We start from the raw sequence: 24,021 nt of genomic DNA, 5'->3' as shown, positions 1-24,021 counted from the left end.
ACAAGATATGCCTAGTTCCCTAGCGATCCAAAAACCATATATGTTTAAGCTATTTTCATTTACTGGCTTTGCTAATGCCCTCAAATCGAGTCTGGGTACTCACTTCAAGAGATGGCAACCCAAAACCACCCTAAGGCTCACCGCTGCAAACATGTGTTGGGTTCCAGCAGGCATTCTGAGTGGACTACTTACTTCTAATCAAGATGAAGCATTCTCGAGACCATTGTTATCTTTGTGGGTGATGTCACAAGTAATGTTCAAGAAAGCGGTAAGCGTAAGCGGAGTGGATGGCCACAACTTAGAGCAATGACAGCTTAAGCGCAGCTTAACCGGGATTAAGCATTTTTTTAAAAATTAGCCAAAATTTGGCAATTTTTGAATAATATGCACAAGAAAACAGGAAATATAGCACATAGGCAACTCAAAAATCTGAAATAGCATATAAGGTTGAGGTTCAGTGGTTCACAAACCACAATAAATAACACATAAAGATAAGGTTTAGTGGTTCACACAGCAAGCATAAATGCATAATATTGTCTTAGGGCATATAAGGTAAATGGCAACTACAGCCAAGCAGCACCAACAATAGCCAAATAGCAGCAGCAGCCAAATAGCAGCAGCAGCCAAGCAGCAGCAGCAGCCAAGTAGCAACCAAACAGCAACAACAACAAGCAGCATCAGCAACAGCAACCAAACAACAACACCCAAGTAGCAGTTCATGACTTCATGGATCAGTCCTCATCCTCATAAGTGCACCCAATCACCACTTCATCTTCATCATCCTTGTACTCTATGTCCTCCTCCTCTGAATCTGTCTCCTCTACTTCTTCTTCGTCTGACTCAAACTCTTCATCATGGAGATCTCTAACCCTTGCACTTCAACGAAGCTCAAGTTGTTCACTGGTTCCCATAGCATCTCCAACCACACTCCAAGGTGTGCCATCTACTCCCTCACCTCCATCTAGAAACACCATGAAAGCATGATCATCTCCTCGCTCAAACAAGAAGCCTTGTGCTTCGGATGCATCAGTACCAAGGAGAACATCAATGTTCTTCCCCTGCTTGATCTTTTTCTTCTTGGATAACAGCCTTGAGTTGAACTGGATGTACACAAGATGATTGAGGCGACCTGTTGTAAGTTTGTTTCTCCTCTTGGTGTGTATCTACAAGTGCCAATGCTACTAGTCAGGAACTAGTTAATGTGAACTTGACAAAGCATTGGAACAAATTCAGCTTTGGAAACTAACCAACTCAAAACAACTCCAATTTCTCTCACAGTCAGAAGAACTTGAGGTCAATGAAAGGATCTTCATAGCCATGTCCTTCAGCCCTGGTGTCTCACCTCCATACATTCTCCACCAAGCCACTAGCAAGAGGAATTTTTTCATAGTCAGGAACTTATAATACTATAGGAACTTGAGTACTGGACAACATATGCAACTAAATGAAAGTTTTGCAATTAATTGAAGGAAATATGCCCTAGAGGCAATAATAAAGTTGTTATTTATATTTACTTATATCACGATAAATGTTTATTATTCATGCTAAAATTGTATTAACCGGAAACTTCATACATGTGTGAATACATAGACAAACAGAGTGTCCCTAGTATGCCTCTACTTGACTAGCTCGTTAATCAAAGATGGTTAAGTTTCCTAACCATAGACATGTGTTGTCATTTGATGAACGGGATCACATCATTAGAGAATGATGTGATGGACAAGACCCATCCGTTAGCTTAGCATTATGATCGTTTAGTTTTATTGCTATTGCTTTCTTCATGACTTATACATACTCCTCTGACTATGAGATTATGCAACTCCCGAATACCGGTGGAACACCTTGTGTGCTATCGAACGTCACAACGTAACTGAGTGATTATAAAGATGCTCTACGGGTGTCTCCGAAGGTGTTTGTTGATTTGGCATAGATCGAGATTAGTATTTGTCACTTCGTGTATCGGAGAGGTATCTCTAGGCCCTCTCGATAATGCACATCACTATAAGCCTGGCAATCAATGTGACTAATGAGTTAGTTGCGGGATGATGCATTACGGAACGAGTAAAGAGACTTGCCGGTAACAAGATTGAACTAGGTATGATGATACCGACGATCGAATCTCGGGCAAGTAACATACCGATGACAAAGGAAATAACGTATGTTGTTATGCGTTTTGACCGATAAAGATCTTCGTAGAATATGTAGGAGCCAATATGAGCATCCAGGTTCCGCTATTGGTTATTAACCGGAGATGTGTCTCGGTCATGTCTACATAGTTCTCGAATGCGTAGGGTCCGCATGCTTAACGTTCGATGACAATTTGTATTATGAGTTATGTGTTTTGGTGACCGAAGTTTGTTCGGAGTCCCGGATGAGATCACGGACATGACGAGGAGTCTTGGAATGGTCGAGAGGTAAAGGTTTTTTTTTTGAATTTTTTTTCAAAGTTTTGGATTTTTTTTATTTTTTATTTTTTTGAATTATTTGATGATTTAGTCTCTAGTCACCTCTCTTAACTGCTCAAGTGTGGATCACTCATTCCAAATCATCTAACTTCCCGACCGGTCACCCATCCCTCTCACTACTCCAGCCCAAGCACGCTTAACTTTCGGGTTCTATTCTCCTTCGTTTCCGAGTCTGCACTTGTTGTTTTCCTGACAATAGTAAGATGTCAATCCTATTAACCCTCAGGAGTTTAGCTTGAGCATGAAGTCACACATTTCACCGTTTGAGTTTGAAACTATTATTCTAAAAAACAGTAATTATTTAGTAACGCTAATATTTCATGAATAAGTTTGACCATAGTTTGACCACAGTTTGACCAGATTTGACATAAATTCAAAAAATTGAAATAATTATTTAGTAACACCAATATTCTTGAATAATTATGTAGTAACATTAATACTTCTTGAATAAGTAGTTTGACCAGATTTAACCAAATTTTTTTAAACAAACTGAAATTTGACCATATCTTTTTTTCCTTCTGGAATTTGAGGATTCTAAAAGATTCCAAACTGGCCGTAGGCAGTCTCCATCGGATGCGGATTTTCGTGCTGAATTTTTTGATATATTATACGTTTTTTTCCGACATCGTATGCAAAAGTTATAGTCGTTTTACATTTTCCCTACACTTTTTGCAAAACATGTCCAAATTGTAGTTTTTAAATTTTCCTAACTAGTAGATGTAGTAATATAACTACCTCTCGTAGGATTTTATTTTTTGAAGTTTTTATCATTTTCTTTTGATTTTTTTAGAACTGAAATGGCGACACAGGGGGGTAGAGTTTGAAAATTGCCCTATAGTGTCGGTTTGTGTCACAAACCAGTACTATAGTGCCGGTTTGTGTCACAAAAGGTGATCGTGGGGCCCCGGCCTGACGCCAGCCTGCCACCACCCCTTTAGTACCGGTTCGTGCCACGAACCGGTACTAAAGGTTCAACACGAACCGGCATTAATGCAAATCCGTTCGAACTGGCACTAATGGTACCATTAGTACCGGGCCAAAATCAAACCGGTACTAATGTGCTTCATGTTTGACCCTTTTTATACTAGTGTAGGGAGTCCTAGTAGGGCTCCCCACACTTGGCGCGCCCCTAGGGGGCCGGCCTCCTCCCTCTCCTCCTTTATATACAGGGGCAGGGGGCACCCCAAAGCACATCAATTGTTCCTCAGCCGTGTGCGGTGCCCCCCTCCACAGTTTACCACCTCGGTCATATTATCGTAGTGCTTAGGCAAAGCCCTGCACGAATCACATCACCAACACCGTCGCCACATTGTCGTGCTGACGGAACTCTCCCTCGACCCTCTACTGGATCAAGAGCTCGAGGGACATCATCGTGCTGAACATGTGCTGAACACGGAGGTGCCGTACGTTTGGTACTTGGATCGGTTGGATCGTGAAGACGTTCGACTACATCAACCGCGTTACCAAACGCTTCCACTTTCGGTCTACAAGGGTACGTGGATACACTCTCCCCTCTCATTGCTATGCATCTCCTAGTTAGATCTTGCGTGATCGTAGGAATTTTTTTGAATTACTACGTTCCCCAACAGTGGCATCCGAGCCAGCTCTATGCGTAGATGGTATATGCACGAGTAGAACACAATGAGTTGTGGGTGATAATAGTCATACTACTTACCACCAACGTCTTACTTTGATTCGGCGGTATTGTTGGATGAAGCGGCCCAGACCGACATTACATGACTGCGTTCATGAGACTGGTTCTACCGACGTGCTTCGCACATAGGTGGCTAGAAGGTGTGTGTTTCTCCAACTTTAGTTGAATCGAGTTTGACTACGACCGGTCCTTGTTGAAGGTTAAAACAACATACTTGACGAAAAATCGTTGTGGTTTTGATGCGTAGGTAAGAACGGTTCTTGCTAGAAGCCTGTAGCAGCCACATAAAACTTGCAACAACAAAGTAGAGGACGTCTAACTTGTTTTTGCAGGGCATGTTGTGATGTGATACGGTTAAGATGTGATGAGATATAAATTTTTGTATGAGATGATCATGTTTTGTAAAAGTTATCAGCAACTGGCAGGAGCCTTATGGTTGTCGCTTTATTGTATGAAATGCAATTGCCATGTAATTGCTTTACTTTATCACTAAGCGGTAGTGATAGGCATAGATGCAATAGTTGGCGAGATGACAATGATGCTACGATGGAGATCAAGGTGTCAAGCCGGTGACGATGGAGATCATGACGGTGCTTTGGAGATGGAGATCAAAGGCACAAGATGATGATGGCCATATCATGTCACATATTTTGATTGCATGTGATGTTTATCCTTTATGCATCTTATTTTGCTTAGTATGGCGGTAGCATTATAAGATGATCTCTCACTAAATTTCAAGGTATAAGTGTTCTCCCTGAGTATGCACTATTGCTATAGTTCATCGTGCCAAGACACCACGTGATGATCGGGTGTGATAAGCTCTACATTCACATACAACGGGTGCAAGCCAGTTTTGCACATGCAGAATACTCGGGTTAAACTTGACGAGCCTAGCATATGCAGATATGGCCTCGGAACACTGAGACCGAAAGGTCGAACGTGAATCATATAGTAGATATGATCAACATAGAGATGTTCACCGTTGAAAACTACTCCATCTCACGTGATGATCAGACATGGTTTAGTTGATATGGATCATGTGATCATTTAGATGACTAGAGAGATGTCTATCTAAGTGGGAGTTCTTAACTAATATGATTAATTGAACTTTAATTTATCATGAACTTAGTACCTGATAGTTTTTGCATATCTATGTTGTTGTAGATCAATGGTCTGTCCTATTGTTCCCTTGAATTTGAATGCGTTCCTAGAGAAATCTAAGTTGAAAGATGATGGTAGCAACTACACGGACTGGGTCTGTAACTTGAGGATTATCCTCATTGCTACATAGAAGAATTACGTCCTGGAAGCACCACTAGGTGCAAGACCCGCTGCAGGAGCAACTCCGGAAGTTATGAGCGTCTGGCAGGGCAAAGCTGATGACTACTCGATAGTTCAGTGTGCCATGCTTTACGGCTTGGAATCGAGACTTCAAAGATGTTTTGAACGTCATGGAGCATATGAGATGTTCCAAGAATTGAAGTTAATATTTCAAGCAAATGCCCGAGTTGAGAGATATGAAGTCTCCAACAAGTTCTACAGCTGCAAAATGGAGGAGAATAGTTCTGTCAGTGAACACATACTCAGAATGTCTGGGTACCATAACCACTTGACTCAGCTGGGAGTTAATCTTCCCAATGATAGTGTCATTGACAGAGTTCTTCAATCACTGCCACCAAGCTATAAAGGCTTCGTGATGAAATATAATATGCAAGGGATGGAAAATACAATTCCCGAGCTCTTCGTGATGCTAAAGGCCGCGGAGGTAGAAATCAAGAGGGAGCATCAAGTGTTGATGGTGAACAAGACCACTAGTTTCAAGAAAAAAAAGGCAAAGGGAAGAAGGGGAACTTCAAGAAGAATAGCAAGCCAGTTGCTGCTCAAGGGAAGAAGCCCAAGTCTGGACCTAAGCCTGAAACTGAGTGCTTCTACTGCAAAGGGACTGGTCACTGGAAGCGGAACTGCCCCAAGTATTTGGTGGATAATTAAGAAGGATGGCAAAGTGAAAGGTATATTTGATATACATGTTATTGATGTGTACCTTACTAATGCTCGTAGTAGCACCTGGGTATTTAATACTGGTTTTGTTGCTCATATTTGCAACTCAAAACAGGGGCTACGGATTAACCGAAGATTGGCTAAGGACGAGGTGACAATGCGCGTGGGAAATGGTTCCAAAGTCGATGTGATCGCCGTCGGCACGCTACCTCTACATCTACCGGCGGGATTAGTTTTAGAACTAAATAATTGTTATTTGGTGCTAGCGTTGAGCATGAACATTATATCTGGATCTTGTTTAATGCAAGACGGTTATTCATTTAAATCAGAGAATAATGGTTGTTCTATTTATAAGAGTAATATCTTTTATGGTCATGCACCCTTGATGAGTGGTCTATCTTTGTTGAATCTCAATTGTAGTGATACACATATTCATAATATTGAAGCCAAAAGATGCAAAGTTAATAATGATAGTGTAACTTATTTGTGGCACTGCCGTTTAGGTCATATTGGTGTAAAGCGCATGAAGAAACTCCATGCTGATGGGCTTTTGGAATCACTTGAGGCTTGCGAACCATGCCTCATGGGCAAGATGAATAAGCCGTTCTCCGGAACAATGGGGCGAGCAACTGACTTATTGGAAATAATACATACTGATGTATGCGGTCCAATGAGTGTTGTGTATCGCGACGGGTATCGTTATTTTCTAACCTTCATAGATGATTTGAGTAGATATGGGTATATCTACTTAATGAAACACAAGTCTGAAACATTTGAAAAGTTTAAAGAATTTCAGAGTGAAGTGGAAAATCATCGTAACAAGAAAATAAATTTTCTACAATCTGATGGTGGAGGTGAATATTTGAGTTATGAATTTGGTCTTCATTTGAAATAATGTGAATAGTTTCGCAACTCACGCCACCTGGACACCATAGCGTAATGATGTGTCCGAACGTCATAACCATACTTTATTAGATATGGTGCGATCTATGATGTCTCTTACTGATTTACCGCTATCGTTTTGGGGCTATGCTTTAGAGACGGCTGCATTCACGCTAAATAGGGCACCATCTAAATCCGTTGAGACGACACCATATGAACTGTGGTTTGGCAAGAAACCTAAGCTGTTGTTTCTTAAAGTTTGGGGCTGCGATGCTTATGCGAAAAAGCTTCAACCTGATAAGCTTGAACCCAAATCGAAGAAATGTTCTTCATAGGATACCCAAAGGAAACTGTTGGGTACACCTTCTATCATAGATCCGAAGGCAAGATATTCATTGCTAAGAATGGATCCTTTCTAGAGAAGGAGTTTCTCTTGAAAGAAGTGAGTGGGAGGAAAGTAGAACTTGATGAGGTAATTGTACCTTTTCCCGAATTGGAAAGTAGTTCACCACAAAAATCAGTTCCATTGATTCCTACACCAATTAGTGAGGAAGCTAATGATGATGATCACGAAACTTCAGATCAAGTTACTACCGAACCTCGTAGGTCAACTAGAGTACGATCCGCACCAGAGTGGTACGGTGACCCTATTCTGGAGGTCATGTTACTTGACCATGACGAACCTACGAACTATGAGGAAGCAATGATGAGTCCAGATTCCGCGAAATGGCTTGAGGCCATGAAATCTGAGATGGGATCCATGTATGAGAGCAAAGTGTGGACTTTGGTTGACTTGCGCGATGATCGGTAAGCAATAGAGAATAAATGGATCTTCAAGAAGAAGACTGACGCTGCGGTAATGTTACTGTCTACAAAGCTCGACTTGTCGTGAAAGGTTTTCAACAAGTTCAAGGAGTTGACTACGATGAGACCTTCTCACCCGTAGTGATGCTTAAGTCTGTCCGAATCATGTTAGCAATTACCGCATTTTATGATTATGAAATTTGGCAAATGGATGTCAAAATTGCATTCCTTAATGGATATCTTAAATAAGAGTTGTATATTATGCAACCAGAAGGTTTTGTCGATCGTAAAGGTACTAACAAAGTGTGCAAGCTCCAGCGATCCATTTATGGACAGGTGCAAGCCTCTCGGAGTTGGAATATACACTTTGATAGTGTGATCAAAGCATATGGTTTTATACAGACTTTTGGAGAAGCCTGTATTCACAAGAAAGTAAGTGGGAGCTCTGTAGCCTTTCTAATATTATATGTGGATGACATATTGTTGATTGGAAACAATACATAATTTCTGGATAGCATAAAAGGATACTTGAATAAGAAATTTTCAATGAAAGGCCTCGGTGAAGCTACTTATATATTGGGCATCAAGATCTATAGATATAGATCAAGACGCTTAATTGGACTTTCACAAAGCACATACCTTGATAAAGTTTTGAAGGAGTTCAAAATGGGTCAGTCAAGAAAAGGGTTCTTGCCTGTGTTACAAGATGTGAAGTCGAGTCAGACTCAATGCCCGACCACTGTAGAAGATAGAGAGAAAATGAAGGTCATTCCCTATGCCTCAGCCATAGGTTCTATCATGTATGCAATGCTATGTACCAGACCTGATGTGTGTCTTGCTATAGGTTTAGCAGGGAGGTACCAAAGCAATCCATGAGTGGATCACTGGACAGCGGCCAAGAACATCCTGAAATACCTGAAAAATACTAAGGATATGTTTCTCGTTTATGGAGGTGACAGAGAGCTTGTTGTAAATGGTTACATCGATGCAAACTTTGACACTGATCCGGATGACTCTAAGTCACAAACCAGATACGTATTTATATTGAATGGTGGAGTTGTAAGTTGGTGCAGTTCCAAGCAGAGCGTCGTGGCGGGATCTACGTGTGAAGCGGAGTACATAGCTGCTTCAGAAGCAGCAAATGAAGGAGTCTGGATGAAGGAGTTCATATCCGATCTAGGTGTGATACCTAGTGCATCGGGTCCAATGAAAATCTTTTGTGACAATACTGGAGCAATTGCCTTGGCAAAGGAATCCAGATTTCACAAGAGAACCAAACACATCAAGAGACGCTTCAATTGCATCCGCGATCAAGTCAAGGAGGGAGACATTGAGATTTGCAAGATACATACGGATCTGAATGTTGCAGATCCATTGACTAAGCCTCTCTCACGAGCAAAACATGATCAACACCAATACTCCATGGGTGTTAGAATCATTACTATGTAATCTAGATTATTGACTCTAGTGCAAGTGGGAGACTGAAGGAAATATGCCCTAGAGGCAATAATAAAATTGTTATTTATATTTTCTTATATCATGATAAATGTTTATTATTCATGCTAGAATTGTATTAACCGGAAACTTAGTACATGTGTGAATACATAGACAAACAGTGTCCCTAGTATGCCTCTACTTGACTAGCTCGTTAATCAAAGATGGTTAAGTTTCTTGACCATATACATGTGTTGTCATTTGATGAACAGGATCACATCATTAGAGAATGATGTGATGGACAAGACCCATCCGTTAGCTTAGCATTATTATCATTTAGTTTTATTGCTATTGCTTTCTTCATGACTTATACATATTCCTCTGACTATGAGATTATGCAACTCCTGAATACCGGAGGAACACCTTGTTTGCTACCAAACGTCACAACGTAACCGGGTGATTATAAAGATGCTCTACAGGTGTATCCGAAGGTGTTTGTTGAGTTGGCATAGATCGAGATTAGGATTTGTCACTCTGTGTATCGGAGAGGTATGTCCGGGCCCTCTCGGTAATGCACATCACTATTAGCCTTGCAAGCAATGTGACTAATGAGTTAGTTGCGGGATGATGCACTACGGAACGAGTAAAGAGACTTGTCGGTAACGAGATTGAACTAGATACGATGATACCAACAATCGAATCTCAGGCAAGTAACATACCGATGACAAAGAGAATATCATATGTTGTTATGCGGTTTGACTGATAATGATCTTCATAGAATATGTAGTAGCCAATATGAGCAACCAGGTTCCGATATTGGTTATTGACCAGAGATGTGTCTCGGTCATGTCTACATCGTTCTCGAACCCATAGGGTCCGCACGCTTAACGTTCGGTGATGATTTATATTATGAGTTATGTGTTTTGGTGACCAAAGTTTGTTCAGAGTCCCGGATGAGATCACGGACATGATGAGGAGTCTCGGAATGGTCGAGTGGTAAAGATTCATATATTGTAAGGTTGTATTCGGACATCGGAATGGTTCCGAGTGATTCCGGTATTTTTCCGGAGTACCGGGAGGTTACCGGAAGCCCCCGGGGAAGTAATTGGGCCCTATTGGGCCATAAGGGAGAAGAGGAGGCAGGCAAGGGAGGAGGCGCACGCCCCCCATAGAGTCCGAATTGGACTAGGGGAGGGGCGGCGCCCCCCTTGCCCTTTCCTACTCCCTTTCCCTTTCCCTCTTTCCCCCTCTAGAAAAGGAAAGGGGAATCCTACTAGGACTGGGGAGTGAGTAGGACTCCCCACACTTGGCGCGCCCCTAGGGGGCCGGCCTCCTCCCTCTGCTCCTTTATATACGAGGGCATGGGGCACCCCAAAGCACATCAATTGTTCCTCAGCCATGTACGGTGCCCCCCTCCACAGTTTACCACCTCACTCATATTGTCGTAGTGCTTAGGCGAAGCCCTGCGCGGATCACATCACCAACACCTCTGCCACGCTGTCGTGCTGACGGAACTCTCCCTTGATCCTCTACTGGATCAAGAGCTCGAGGGACGTCATCGTGCTGAACGTGTGCTGAACACAGAGGTGCCGTACGTTTGGTACTTGGATCGGTTGGATTGTGAAGACGTTCAACTACATCAACCATGTTACTAAATGCTTCCGCTTTCTGTCTACAAGGGTACGTGCACACACTCCCCCCTCTCGTTGCTATGCATCTCCTAGTTAGATCTTGCGTGATCGTAGGAATTTTTTGAATTACTACGTTCCCCAAGAGTAATGACTAACCAGGATTGTAGTCAAACTTTTGGCAAGTCCTAGCAAGCTTCTTTGCAAAGGAACCCTCTCTGCTTTGGAACTTGCCTATCTCATAGTTCACAACTTTGTCTTGCATGTTTTCATCACCATGATATAATGTCTCCACACAAGAATAGAGGCTGTATTAATGTCAACAGAATCAAATATGCTGTCATCTGCATAGCTATAGTGTGGATTCAGAAAATATGCAGTCAACTGCAGTGGGGCATCAAGCCTATCTTTCATCTTCTTTTGAACTATAGCTAACACATCTTTGTACCGTGCCTCGGCGTTACCAAAGGCCTCTTTGATTTATTTCTTTGCCTTCACAATCTCTCCGTACAGAAAGCCCATTGAGGGTCGTGCATCACCATCAACCAACCGAAGGACCGTCACCAATGGCTCGAACACCTTGATGCAAAGATTCACACCCTTCCAGAAGGGCTTGTTGAGAATTATGGCTGTAGCATCCTTTCCTTTCTTTGAGTGCACATCCTTGATCTCATCCCACTTAGATGAAAACACCATCTTTCTTAGTGAATCAGCCTTGTCTACAAGGCTTTGCAAAGTGAGGAATTGAGAAGAAAATCTAGTTACTCCTAGCCTTATGATTTCTCTCTTCTTGGTGAAGGATCTCATGCACTCTAAGGTGCGATGGTGCCCATACACAAATATTGTGAAAGCCTTGGCTTGATCAATTATATTCTTGAACTTCGCTAAGTTACCAATCCCTTGGAGCATCAAATTGATAGTGTGAGTCACACATGAGCTCCAAAATATCTTCGGCCTCTTCACTTTCAAGAGATCCTTAGCCCCCATGTTGTTCAAAGCATTGTCATTCACAACCTGCACCACATGTTCAACACCTAATTCTTCAATTGTCTTTTCAACTAGATTGAAGGTCATCTCACTTGTATGAGGTGTGTCTGATGTTTCCTTTGACTTGATGAAGCTAACACCTTCCGAGCAATGTGTGACCAGATTCATAATGCTTCTCCTCTTCAGGTCAGTCCAAGCATCAGTCATGAGAGAGCAACCATGCTTGCCCTTCTCAACCTCTCGTTCCTTGAGTTCACTCTTGGTTCTTGCATACTCACACTTCATCAAAGTCTCCCGGAGATCATATTGACTAGGTGGATCTAGATCTAGGCCAAATTGAGCAATGGCTTGAACCATTTGACTAAACTCATCACTGTCAATTACATTGAAAGATATTGCTGCATTGCATATAAGAGAGACACATCTTAGCATAGGAGGGCAGCAAACAATCTACAATTTAATTGAAAAAACAGGGCAACAAGCTCTTACCATGGGTATACACCCATCTTGCAATGCACTCATGTGCTCGAAGTGATCTCTCCTCTCATGCTGCCTTGTTAATCTTCATTTGCTTGAGTCTTGCTTCTCTGGATAACTTGGGGTCAATTGTACATGTCCACTTATCTATAGGACCTAACACATGAGGCCGTGAGCTACCAATACAAGTGAGTTCGTCATCATCTCGAGCTTGACCTTGAGGAGTAGATGATGCATCAATAACAACAACTTCTCTCACAGCCTTCTCGTGCACATACTTTTTTTGCTTCTTTGATGCCTTTTCTTCAAAAGCTTTTAAGCAAGCTTCTTTAGCTTCTTGTGGGAACCGCAAGAAGTTCCTCACCGCATTTGAGTTTTTCGCAATGTGTTGCTTCAGCCGGTAAATACCTCCCGTGAAAATCTGACTGCATAAATTGCACTTCACTCTCTGAAGATTGTTAGGATCAACAAGCTGACCATAAGCCCAACCCATATCATCGGAATTCCTCTTCAGAATCTTTGCTCTCTCTTTTATTGTTGTTGCTGCAGCAGTAGCACCAGCACCATCTCCTCCTCCTGACTCCATACTAGTACAGTAGTACTAGACAAATTCCTCTTTAGTGCCTACCTTTGCAGCTTTGCTATTCCTAAACAAACCACTAAACTGTTGCTGCCTGCTCCCTGCTTAAGCAAAGACCAATGAGGCAATGAATGAAACAAAGAACTGAAGTAGAATTCTAGAACAACCAAGAAACTACTGTTGCAGTGCTGCATGCCTGCTTATGGATGAGAACTGAAGAAAACATTAGAGGAGGATCTATGGATCTAAGGAACAGAGGAGGAGAAGAGGAGCTGAGAAGGAGGAGAGGAGAGGTGAAGATCCTCACCTGAACTGGTAGGAGGGGACGTCCAGGAGGAGGAGGAGGAGTTGCCGATGTCCAGATCCAATGGACTGCCAAGGAGGAGGAAGAACGCCAAGAGCGGCCGCTGGATCCAGAGCAGGAGCAGCCTCCACAAAACTCTCTTCGTCCCCCCTCTTGTGGATCCTGTAACCCTAGCCGAACATGCCTGTTTTGGGCCAAGCCCTTTATACCCCTTATGGCCCTCCAGCCCGACCGTTTTCAGAGCGCCCCCTCGCTTTTCCATCGAGTAAACGCACTCAGCGCAAGCGTAGCCAGCGCCTAGTGCTAAATCGCCGCTAAAGCACTGCTAAAAACCGCTAAATGCTAAAATCGCTGCTAATGCCAGAAGCGAAGCCTTTACCCAGCGCTTAAGCGCGATTAAGCGATGCTTAAAAACGCTTTCTCGAACATTGGTCACAAGTGTGTTGGGTGATAGGTTGGTTGGTGCGTATTTACATATGCAGAATGTCAAAGAACTGTGGGTTGACTTGCATCCAAGTTCGGACAACCGACATTGGTGGTGAACTGCATGCTATATATCAGTTCAATGACTACATAATAGTTGAGAAACATTGTGTGGTTGAACAAGCTCATGAGATGCAGTGGATGGCAAAGGAACTATAACTCCTTATGTATGTGTTGACCAACAAGTTTGTTGTAAGGGGCATTGTTGATAAACTTCCTCATTCACGGAGGAGCTTTGTCACTTATTATTGGAAATATGCCCTAGAGGCAACAACATTGTATTATTATATTTCCATATTCATAATTAAGAGTTTATGTTCTATGTTATAACTGCTATGATCCTGGAATATGTGAGTCGGTGGAAGACTTGTATGCACGTGTGGAATGATAAATGGTGAATATATGATTCCTAGTCTCGCCTCTAAGATTAGCTCAAGTGTATTTGGTGATCATGTTTTCCGAATTTTAGGATATCTTTATGTGTAATGATAGTACTAAAACAACTTTAATAATATGACGTTAGAAGAATGATCATATTGAATCAACCCAAACTTGTTTGCTATAGATACAACCGTCAAAAGTCAATTGATATAACACAAAGAGTTAACTTGTGATTTAGTTTTTAGACCATGAGAGTATTGTAGTTACTTCTTACCGTATGTTGAACTTTGGGGTTCCTCAAATGTCATCTTTAACATGGTGATCATAACGAGAACTTATAGGTTCATCGAAAAATTTGTCAAGGGACAAAATAGCTTGAAAGTGAGTTTTGCTCCTCCTATAATGGAGAGATATTCTTAGGGACCTCTCCGTGTGACGGCATCCATCATCGTGTGGCTAGACACAGGTGACTAGGTCACGGGGATGACATAACATATCAATGAGAAAGAAGAAGAAAACCGGTAACGAGGAGACTGGTATAGTGAACATGTGTATGATTCAGGAGGATATCAATATATCTCACCTTGGGTTTTGTAAAGTATTGAGAAGGAAAGGGAATATCACATTGTAACAAAAGCTTCACTCGAATTTCATTCGTGTACTCATAGGGATCGATATGGACGTCCACGGTTCCGCTATTGGTCATTGAACGAAAGGGGTTTTGTTCATGTCTATGTTTTACCGAACCTACAGGTTCACAAGCTTAAGGTAATCGCAATCTGCTAAGTGTTAGTAGGACATGAGTAATGAGAAAATATTTATGAAATAGATTCATTAATATCCCAAACAGTTTCAAGAGGAACCGAAAGTGTTTCGGGGTTTACCTGGTAATACCGATAAATAATATATATAGGTGGAAATAGTTTCTGATGATGTTAAATCAATATTAAAAGGCTCTAAATATGATTATGAGGCTTCCATATTTATTTAAATATCAACAGGCCTTAAAAGGCCAAGTGGTGGAAAGATATTGGGCCACTTGGGCCCAATAGGGAGGCGCCCCCTTTTCCTCATGGAGAAGGAAGGGGATGCTGAATTGGAGGGGGACTGACCCTCCTCATGGCCAGCCAGGGGGGGCTTCCCCCCTTGTATGGCGCCCCTGCCCCTCCTCCAACCTATATATACTAGAGGTTTTGATACTTTTGGAAGTTTTGGAGCCTCCTCTAGTTCTCTAGTTCTAGTTGATCCAATTATATCTTGATCTAGATCCTCTGTAATCCTCATAATAGAAGCCCAGTGTGGTTCTAATCTACTTCTTCTAATTCTCCAGCAATGATTAGCTCCGGACGGCGAAGCACTGCCGGATCATGAAGACCATGCGCTTACAAACTATGGAGAGGTCGTGCATTCGGTCTTTTGTTTGAGGGACTGTTCGTGGACGGCTCGAGGGACTTCAAGTACGATCTACACCGACTCTCCTTCCGCCGCAACTCGGAGTTGATAACGATCCTATCCAAACCACATCTTCATAGTCACGGTGGGCGTTCGGGTTTACCCGAAAATTCGGGTCGGGTAATTGGGTTTTCAAAATTTCAGGTCTCCAAAACTCATACTCGAAGTTTGTCCAAAAAATGAGAAACCCAAAAATTCGGGTACCAGCAATTTCGGTTTCAAGTTCGGGTAATCCGGAATTACCCGAAGTTCAACACAACAAATAAATCTCTCCGGGACGACCGAGCGCAGTGGCGCCAGCTTCTTGTCGCTGGGACGGACGCGAATGCCGGCGAGCACGCGAATTCTGGCTGGTCGGTAGGGGGCACGGAGGTCGCCGAGCGGCCGAATTAGGCGGAGGCAAGGCGACGGTCGCCATAGGCAGCGGAGGTGGAGATGGCGTGCTCCGGTCAGGCGCCATGGTCACGTCGGCGGACAGCGACCGACTTCGGCGAGAAGGCACACACTGTAGGGAGGCCGCTTGGGGGCGAAATCTCCGGCGGGGAGGGCTGCTGGATTTGCATCGGACATCCAGGAAGATTGGTGGTGACTATTCGTACGTGTGGCGGCTAGGTCGCTGCCTCGCTTGAAGGTGAAAGCGTGGCCCCGTGATGTGTCGTGGATTTGATCGTGGCCTCATGGGGATTGGGGGAGTGCAGCTTCGTGGGCTTTGGCCGGGGCACTGGGCTGTGTCATTTGGGGCATTTTTACTAGTCTTTTTATTTATTTCAGGCTAATCGGGTTATTCGGGTACCATGACTTGAAACCCGAATTTTCTAAATAAATTTCGGGTTTCTAAAATTGCTACCCGATTTAGTGTTCAAGTTTTTTGGGTTCGGGCTTCGGGTATCGGTTTTTATGCCCACCGTGACTTCATAGTGTTCCTGGTTGATCATAGGGTGATTTTTTTTGGTTTTCTATTACGTTTCCCAACAGTGACATCATGAGCGGTTTTATGAGTAGATGCAGGTTTTGATCAAGATCCATGTGGATGTTCTTGCTATGCTTCCCTCGAGTGTTGCTTCGGTTAAGTTCATTGACAGCATGATGTAGCTTTGTACAAACTTCTGACAATCGGTCGGCTCTGGTTGTCAACGATCTGCTAACAGGTCTTTTGGCTTCATGATAGTCAAGAATAGAGAACTGCCGCAAACATGAGAGGGCGATGAAGATGATTGATCTTCTAGGGGGTCACACGTACTGACGAAGTTTAGTATGGGGCTAGAGATTTTTAATTAGTTTCTTCCCTCAGACACCAGGAAAGTTAATCTAGCAACAAGAATTGTCGTCTTGATGATGGACGTAGGTAGCTAGAGTTATCCGGAAACCCCGAAAGCCACATAATTAAAATTTGCAAAACCGATTAGATGACGTCTAACTTGGTTTTGCAGGTTGCATGTGATTTGGTATGGCCTTCGTCATGATAATAAGTTTATTTATGAGATGATTATATGTTGTAACGTTAAGTGACATCCATGTCACCGTAGGACATCATGGCTGGAGCCAAGGGATTTTTCACTTTAATGACCCGCATCTCAACACTCGTTATTTTATTCATTGACAGGAGTGACGGACGTGCTATGGAGGACCTGGACCAAGGTGGCTTCACCAGGCGCAGGAGAACACGGTGGTGGCAGCGACATCATCATAGAGAATTTTCATGAAGACCTCAGAGAATCATGGAGACGTTCCCCGCGCCCAGGGCTATACCATATCATGCTATTATGAATTACCTGAGATGATTATCCCTTTATTGTTTGCACCCTTTGATTGCGCAGTAGTCAATTATTAGGGTGATCTCTCATAGAAAATATCAAGTGGTTAGTGATCTTCCTTCCTAGTGTAGCAACCGTCTACAACGCGTAGCTTTTCAGAGTGCATCATTGTCATGTGTACAAACGAAGAGTGAAGTGTAAGGCCGGTGAAGGTAAGAAGACCTCACAGCAGAAACACTCGGTTATCTTAAAGTTCTAGCAAAATCGTTCTGAGCTCGGAGCACAAAGAATCGAAACATGAACAAAAGTCATATGGAGATATGACCGACAAGTTTGCCTACCGGCCGAAGTTCACATCATCAATTATGCAAACATCAATGGTTGTGAATAAGATCAGGATCTTGAATCACTCACTTTCAATGATGAGAGATATTGATATGAGTGGGAGCGCACTTTATATTAAAATTTGTTTAAATACTAGTGCAAATTAATTATGAACAATTTCTAGTGAATCTTGTGTTTATCGTTGTAGATCAATGGCTTGCATTATGTTCAACTTAGCCCATATGTTAGAGAAAGAAAATTTGGCTGCAAATGGTTGAACCTAACCGAATTGGATCCGAAATCTGAGATTTGTTCCCAGGAGTGATAAGAAAGAGTATGTATTGGATCATCCCTAGGCGATCCACCTACACCAGATGCATCGCATATAGTTGCAGTTGCTTTCACTGCTCGTAGTGATGACTATGAGTCAGTCTAGTGCCTCATGTTGACTTGCATGGATCCTGAACTATATAGACATTCTGAATGGTCTAGTGCTTAATTTATAATTGGGTCACTGGATGCTCTGTACAAGAAGCAGGCAAGAATCGACCGTTTTGAGATGGTCAGGGCCTTGATTGAATGCAAGATGATAGAAGGTTCTCAGTGAGTGAGCATATAGTAAAGCTAGCTGGTTATGTTGATAGACCAGCTGCTCTGAAATTTTGGAATTCCTCCAACATTCCGTACAAATATTGTGATTGCTTCAGTCCCCCTATCTATCTTTTTTGTTTCTTTTTCAAGTTCATTTTTTCTTGTTTGCGTTTTTTCTAAATCGTAATTTTCAAAAATGTTTCATATATTCCAAAATTGTTCGCTTTTTTACAAGAATAGTTCGAAAATCCCAAATTTTATAAATGTTTTCAGAAAATGTTCGTATTGTTCAAAAGTTTAGAATTTGAAAAAAAATCACGTTTCTCAAAAAATAGAAGTTTCAAATATTGTTCATGTTTTCCAAATTTTGTTTGTGATTTCGAACTTTGTTCATGTTTTCAAAAATGTTCAGAGTTTCGAATTTTATTCGTGTTTTCACAAAATGTTCATAGGTTTTTTGTTCTCATTTGTCATTTTTTGTGTATTCAAAAAATGATAAAAAATTCCAAAATTTTTCTCGTTGAACAAATTTGTTTGCATTTTCTAAAGTATTTGGAATATTGAAATTTGTTCCCATTTCCAGAAAAGGTCAAACTATAAAAAAAGTCATGTTTCTCGAAAATTGTTCATATTTTCTTTAAAGTTCAGAGTTTCTAATTTTGTTTATGATTTCAAAAAAATTCTCATTTTTAAAAATTTCTAAAAGTATATAGTTTAAAAAACATGTTTGAAATTTGAAAATTCTTTCAAACATATGAGTATTCCTAGTTCTTAAAGCACGACGATACTCATTATTCAAGAATGCTTGGTTGGTGCATTGGTATGCCGCTGCGTCTGAGAGCATATAAGGTCTTCTGTTTGACTCCCAGCAACGACACAAATATTTGAAATATTGCATACAGTGGTCCTGTTGTTGGGCTGGCCCATGTAGTCATTGGTGTGTGTGTCCGGCTGCTATTTGCAACAAAATGCGGCATATAGGAGCCCTAGTTTCCGATTTTCCTATTTGACGCGTCATGCATCAAGCAGTCAATCGTTCGCACAGACCCGATCAAGCTAGTGATCAAACTGGGCCCGCCCGTCATATAAGCTAACAAGTACTACATCGCAGCCGGTTTTGCGAATATTCTGGAAGGTTCCAGCCTGGTTTTCTGGTATTGTGAACATTCTAGAAGGTTCCTAATTAGTTTCTTTCTTCTGATTTTCGCTTTCTTATGAGTTTTTATCATTATTTGTTTTCTCCTTTATTTCTGTTTCTGTTTCTTTTCTATTTTTGTTCCTTTTCTTTCTTTATGTGTTTGCTCAATATATTAAAAAATTCAACAGGAAAAATGGGGATTTCAGTAAATAATTCCATTTCAAAACTTTTCGCTAATTTCAAAAAATGTTCATTTTTCCAAATTTTGTTTGGAAGATTAAAAAAATGTCCTCATTTTATACAATTATTCGTGTCTTAAAAATTTATTTGGTAGTTTCGAAAATTTCATGTCTTCAAATTTTGTTTGAAAAATAGTTCTAGTTTTCAAAATAAGTTTGTGTTCCAAATTTTGTCTCGAATTTAAAAAAAATCCTGTTTTGGAAAAATGTTTGTATTTTCAAATCTTGTTTCCAGAGTTTAATAAATGTACGTGCTTTCCAATTTTTTTTGGAATTTCGAAAAATACTCCCGTTTTGGAAAAATGTTTGTTGTTTTCAAATTTTGTTTCCAGTCTTCAAAAAATGTTTGTGCTTTCCAAAAATGAGAATTTTGTAATATTTTGCCGTTTTGAAAAAAACACGGATTCATTTTCCCCAGAATTTCGAAAAATTGATCATCATTTTCAAAAAATATTCCCATTTTCAAAAATATTAGAGATTTTTAAAATTTGGTTCACAAGTTTAAAAAGTGTTCGCACTTATTATTCCACTTTTTTCCAAACAAAACTTTTGCTTTCGATGATTAAAAAAAACTCGGATCTGTGATGGTTTTGGTTGTTAACTGTTTCACACAGCCCGCTATTCAAATACACCCATTAACTCTAGTGGTACTACCAGGTCTTCGGGAACTGGAGCTCCTGCGTTCAATCCCTTCAGAACGAGACTTTTTTAGGAGTGTTGCTAGACAGACGACGCCTGCACGGCCGATGCATGAACGATTCATACGTGGCAGCACCAGCAGTTACCGATTCTCAATAAAAAAAAGCACCAGCAGCTACCGTGCGTGGAGGAGCCCTGTTGGGGAGGGAGAATCGTGCAGGCGTCGTGCACTAACCGTCGTGTGTAAAGCAATTTTGCTTTTTTAGGTCCAACAACACGCGCTACAGTACCCTTTCTATGCAGGTCGCTAGCTTGGGCCGGCACAATCGGATACTCGCCTGTGCGTGAGAGCGACAGATAGGAGCTCCTCTCCTTTTCCCTTCCCATCCCATTTTTTTCTAGTGTGCACCGGTAAGTGGGCCGGCCCGATTAATGTAGCCGCATTCATCGAGACATACAATCTCACTGAATGCGAGATACAGTTCGAAGTGGGCCGACCCGATTACTCTAGCAGCGAGATATGGACCCGTCTACCGAGCGCCGCTGCGCTCGTTCACCGTTTGCAGCGCACACTTGCTCGCCCGCCGAACAGAACGGCTCCTGCACCGCTCTGCTCCGCGTGATACATGCGCTAGCTAGCAGACCCGACCAGCGCCTCACCTGTCATTGACTAGCACGTACGTCTGCATGGCAAAATAGCTGGTACGCTGATGCCTACTCCCTTCATTCCTAAATATATTTGTCTTTCTAAAGATTTTAACAAATGACTACATACAAAGCAAAATGAATGAATCTACACTATAAAATATGTTTAAGAACGGAGGAAGTAGAACGTGCGTGTGCTAGCTTGCTGCTTTGCAATGTCTTCTTGCACAAGTGTGACTACTCGTGTTTTCTAGTTGTTGCCGCCTGTCGCAATCCCTCGCCAACCAATCCATCCATGTACTGCCTAGCGTACAGTGTCAATCACCATCTCGTCGGCCCATCTGTCCACGTGCCGTTTAGCGTACTGCTCAATAGCACCATCGACCGGGAACCGAGCCGACTGACGGCCCTTACGCTTGACTGCGCCCCCTCGTGTCTCTCCTTTTTTGAGGCATGTGTTGGATCGCGTCCCTCGTGACCTCCTCTACAATGATTATTACACCAGCTTATCTGTACCTCCTACGACAGCCACCATTGTTATCTCAAAATGAAGCAGAGCCACGCCCCGTGGAACCATGGCATCACTATTGTGCACCGCGGCGTCGCGTGGCCCTCATCTATATCGAGCAAGTTTAGTGAAACAGGAGATTGTGCTACAGATCCCTCAAGCATGAGGAGCGACACCGCCCTCCTAGCCGAGGCTGCCACGACGGATGAAGAGTCCGCTTGACAGATGAAGATGTTGATCCGGTTGTCAATCTTCGAGACTCCGACAGTGGTCCGGCGCCGCACTCTCCACTGCTCCCGAGCAACCTTGGCGCCCAAACCGGATGTTGCATAAAGGAGGAGTCCCTGCTGCGCAGCCGTCTCCGTCATGACAAGGAGATGGCGGCAACAACTTGGTAACTACATAAAAAGCAGCCACATATAGGAAAAACTAAGTTCACCCAACAACTTGGTATCTATCTATCAGTATGAAGTCCTTCTAAGTTGGTTGCTATGACTATCAAATTGACAAGTTTCATCTCTAAGTTGCCTACAATAAGGCCAACTCCAACGTGGATCATCAACTCGCCCCCAAATGTATGGACCGATCAATCCGGATGCCTTTAGCCATCCAACGACGACCACCTTTTTTCCGGATTCTGTACGTCTGAAATGCCCCAAAATAAACAATGTGGATCGTGCTGTTTTCAAAAGAGTAAAACCACATGAGGCAACTTTACTTGTGATTTCAGGCAATTCGTATTAAAATTTGAAGCAACTACCATTAGGCATGTAAAAAAAATGTCTGCTACCCCATGTGAGTTTCTTGCAGTAAAAAAATAGCATGCATCCCCGTGCAAGTAAAAAACATGCAACAACTTTGCGTGGGATTTCAGGCAACTCATGCTAAAATTTGGAGCAACTAGTATCATGCATTAAAAAAGGGTTGCTGCCCCTATAAGCTCCTTTCAGTAATATCAAGCAACCCTTGCGCAAAAAAAGCACCACAAAAACAGCAGGTAGATGACATCACATATAGGTGGCAGTAACACATATATAGGTGCATTATATTATATAAGTAAGAACAAAAAATACACGATCACATAATATCAAAGTGTACTAGCCACGTGTCCCTTCTCCTAGCTACGAGCATGCTGGTTTTAAGCAACTACCATGTGTGCTATAAGCAGCTTTGTCCATTAAAAAATGTAAGAATCTTATTCAATGCAAATACAATCAAACTTTGTCCACGCGAAATTAGGAACTGCTTTTGTTCTACAACAAAATATATGCAGAAATTTTGAAGAAAATGTTTATGTCCTACTAATTATAAAGAAATAATTTCCTCCCAGTTTTGCCGGTGCATGTGATGTTGATGGTGTGATTTAGCAGGCAACTTTATGGAGTTTTCTGAACAACTCCACTCTTTTCCTTGGGAAACTACTCTCTCTCTCTCTCACACACACACAGTCTCGAGCCTAATATCTCCAGCTATGACACGTGGGGAAAAGGGATAAAGAACATATACATGTTTATTTTTTGAGGGGTTCACAGAAAACTTAATCCAATAAAAACACTATGTCCCCATGTCCGGCTCCACCCCTTCCTGTCTATGACGGTTCTCGCACCAAGGGATCCCACTCTGAGGAGAAGAAATTATTGACGCGTCTTTGTGACATAAACCTGAAAGGTATCTAAAAGCTTTAAATATTGGCCAACATATGGTCTTGGTGATGTTTCTGATCATGAGGATCGGGCACTGGATACATGGTTTTAGGCAACTGTATTGTTGATTGTGGACAACTAGGTTATCTTTCATGTACTATGCATAAAAAGGGATCCAAACTGTGTATGGAAACTCTAAGTTCGCTAAGACGACCACCAAATTGCCTAGCATCACATGTAAGTTGCCTATCATGACTACCTATCAACTTTGGTGCTACATGAAGCACCTTGTTGCCAAGTCACATATCACGACTACCTATCTACTCAATGATCTTATAAAGTTGGCTAACATGACCGTCAAGTTGCCTAATGTCACCTATGAAATTCCTTTCAACAAACCTTCTTTTTTCTCAAGCAACTTTGATGCCATGGAGAGGCAACTGTTGTACTTCAGTAGGCAACTTTCGGTTATGTTGTATATCATGGCACCTATCATATCAAAAATGTTTTTTTAGTTCACTATGATGACTATCAATTGCCTAGCATCAACTGTAAGTTGCCTACCGTGACTACCTATCAACTTTGGTGCTAAATGAAACACCTTATTATTAGGTGCCTATCATGAGTACTTATCTACTCAATGCTCTTATATAAAGTTGGCTATCATGACTGACAAGTTGCCAAGCTCATCTATGAAGTTGCTTTTAATGAATTTTTTTCTAAAGCAACTTTGATGTCTTGGAGAGGCAACTTTTGTACTACAGTAAGCAAATTTCGGTTAGGCCGTGTATAATGTTCATCTATCATCCGGATGCTATTTTAAATTGGCTACGATTACTACCAAATTTCCTAGCATCATGTCTAAGTTTCCTACCATGACTATCTACAAACTTTGGTGCTACATGCAGCACCTTGTTCTTGGGTTTCTTACCATGAGTACCTATCTACTCAATGCTCCTACAAAATTGGCTATATAGACCGTCAAGTTTCCTAGCGTCACCTATGAAGTTT

The 24,021-nt window shown here is 41.9% G+C and overlaps 1 pseudogene; it reads right to left on the bottom strand.

The window, feature by feature from the left end:
- Window positions 1-731: 731 nt before the first annotated feature.
- On the bottom strand, window positions 732-12,915 carry LOC147960831 (uncharacterized; annotated as a pseudogene).
- Window positions 12,916-24,021: the final 11,106 nt, after the last annotated feature.

The sequence above is a fragment of the Triticum urartu genome, chromosome 7A, assembly GCF_056163025.1.
Source record: "Triticum urartu cultivar PI428250 chromosome 7A, HENAU_Tu73, whole genome shotgun sequence".
Classification (NCBI taxonomy): domain Eukaryota; kingdom Viridiplantae; phylum Streptophyta; class Magnoliopsida; order Poales; family Poaceae; genus Triticum; species Triticum urartu.
Note: the sequence above shows the minus strand (reverse complement) of the source record. Positions and strands in the feature narration are given on the sequence as shown.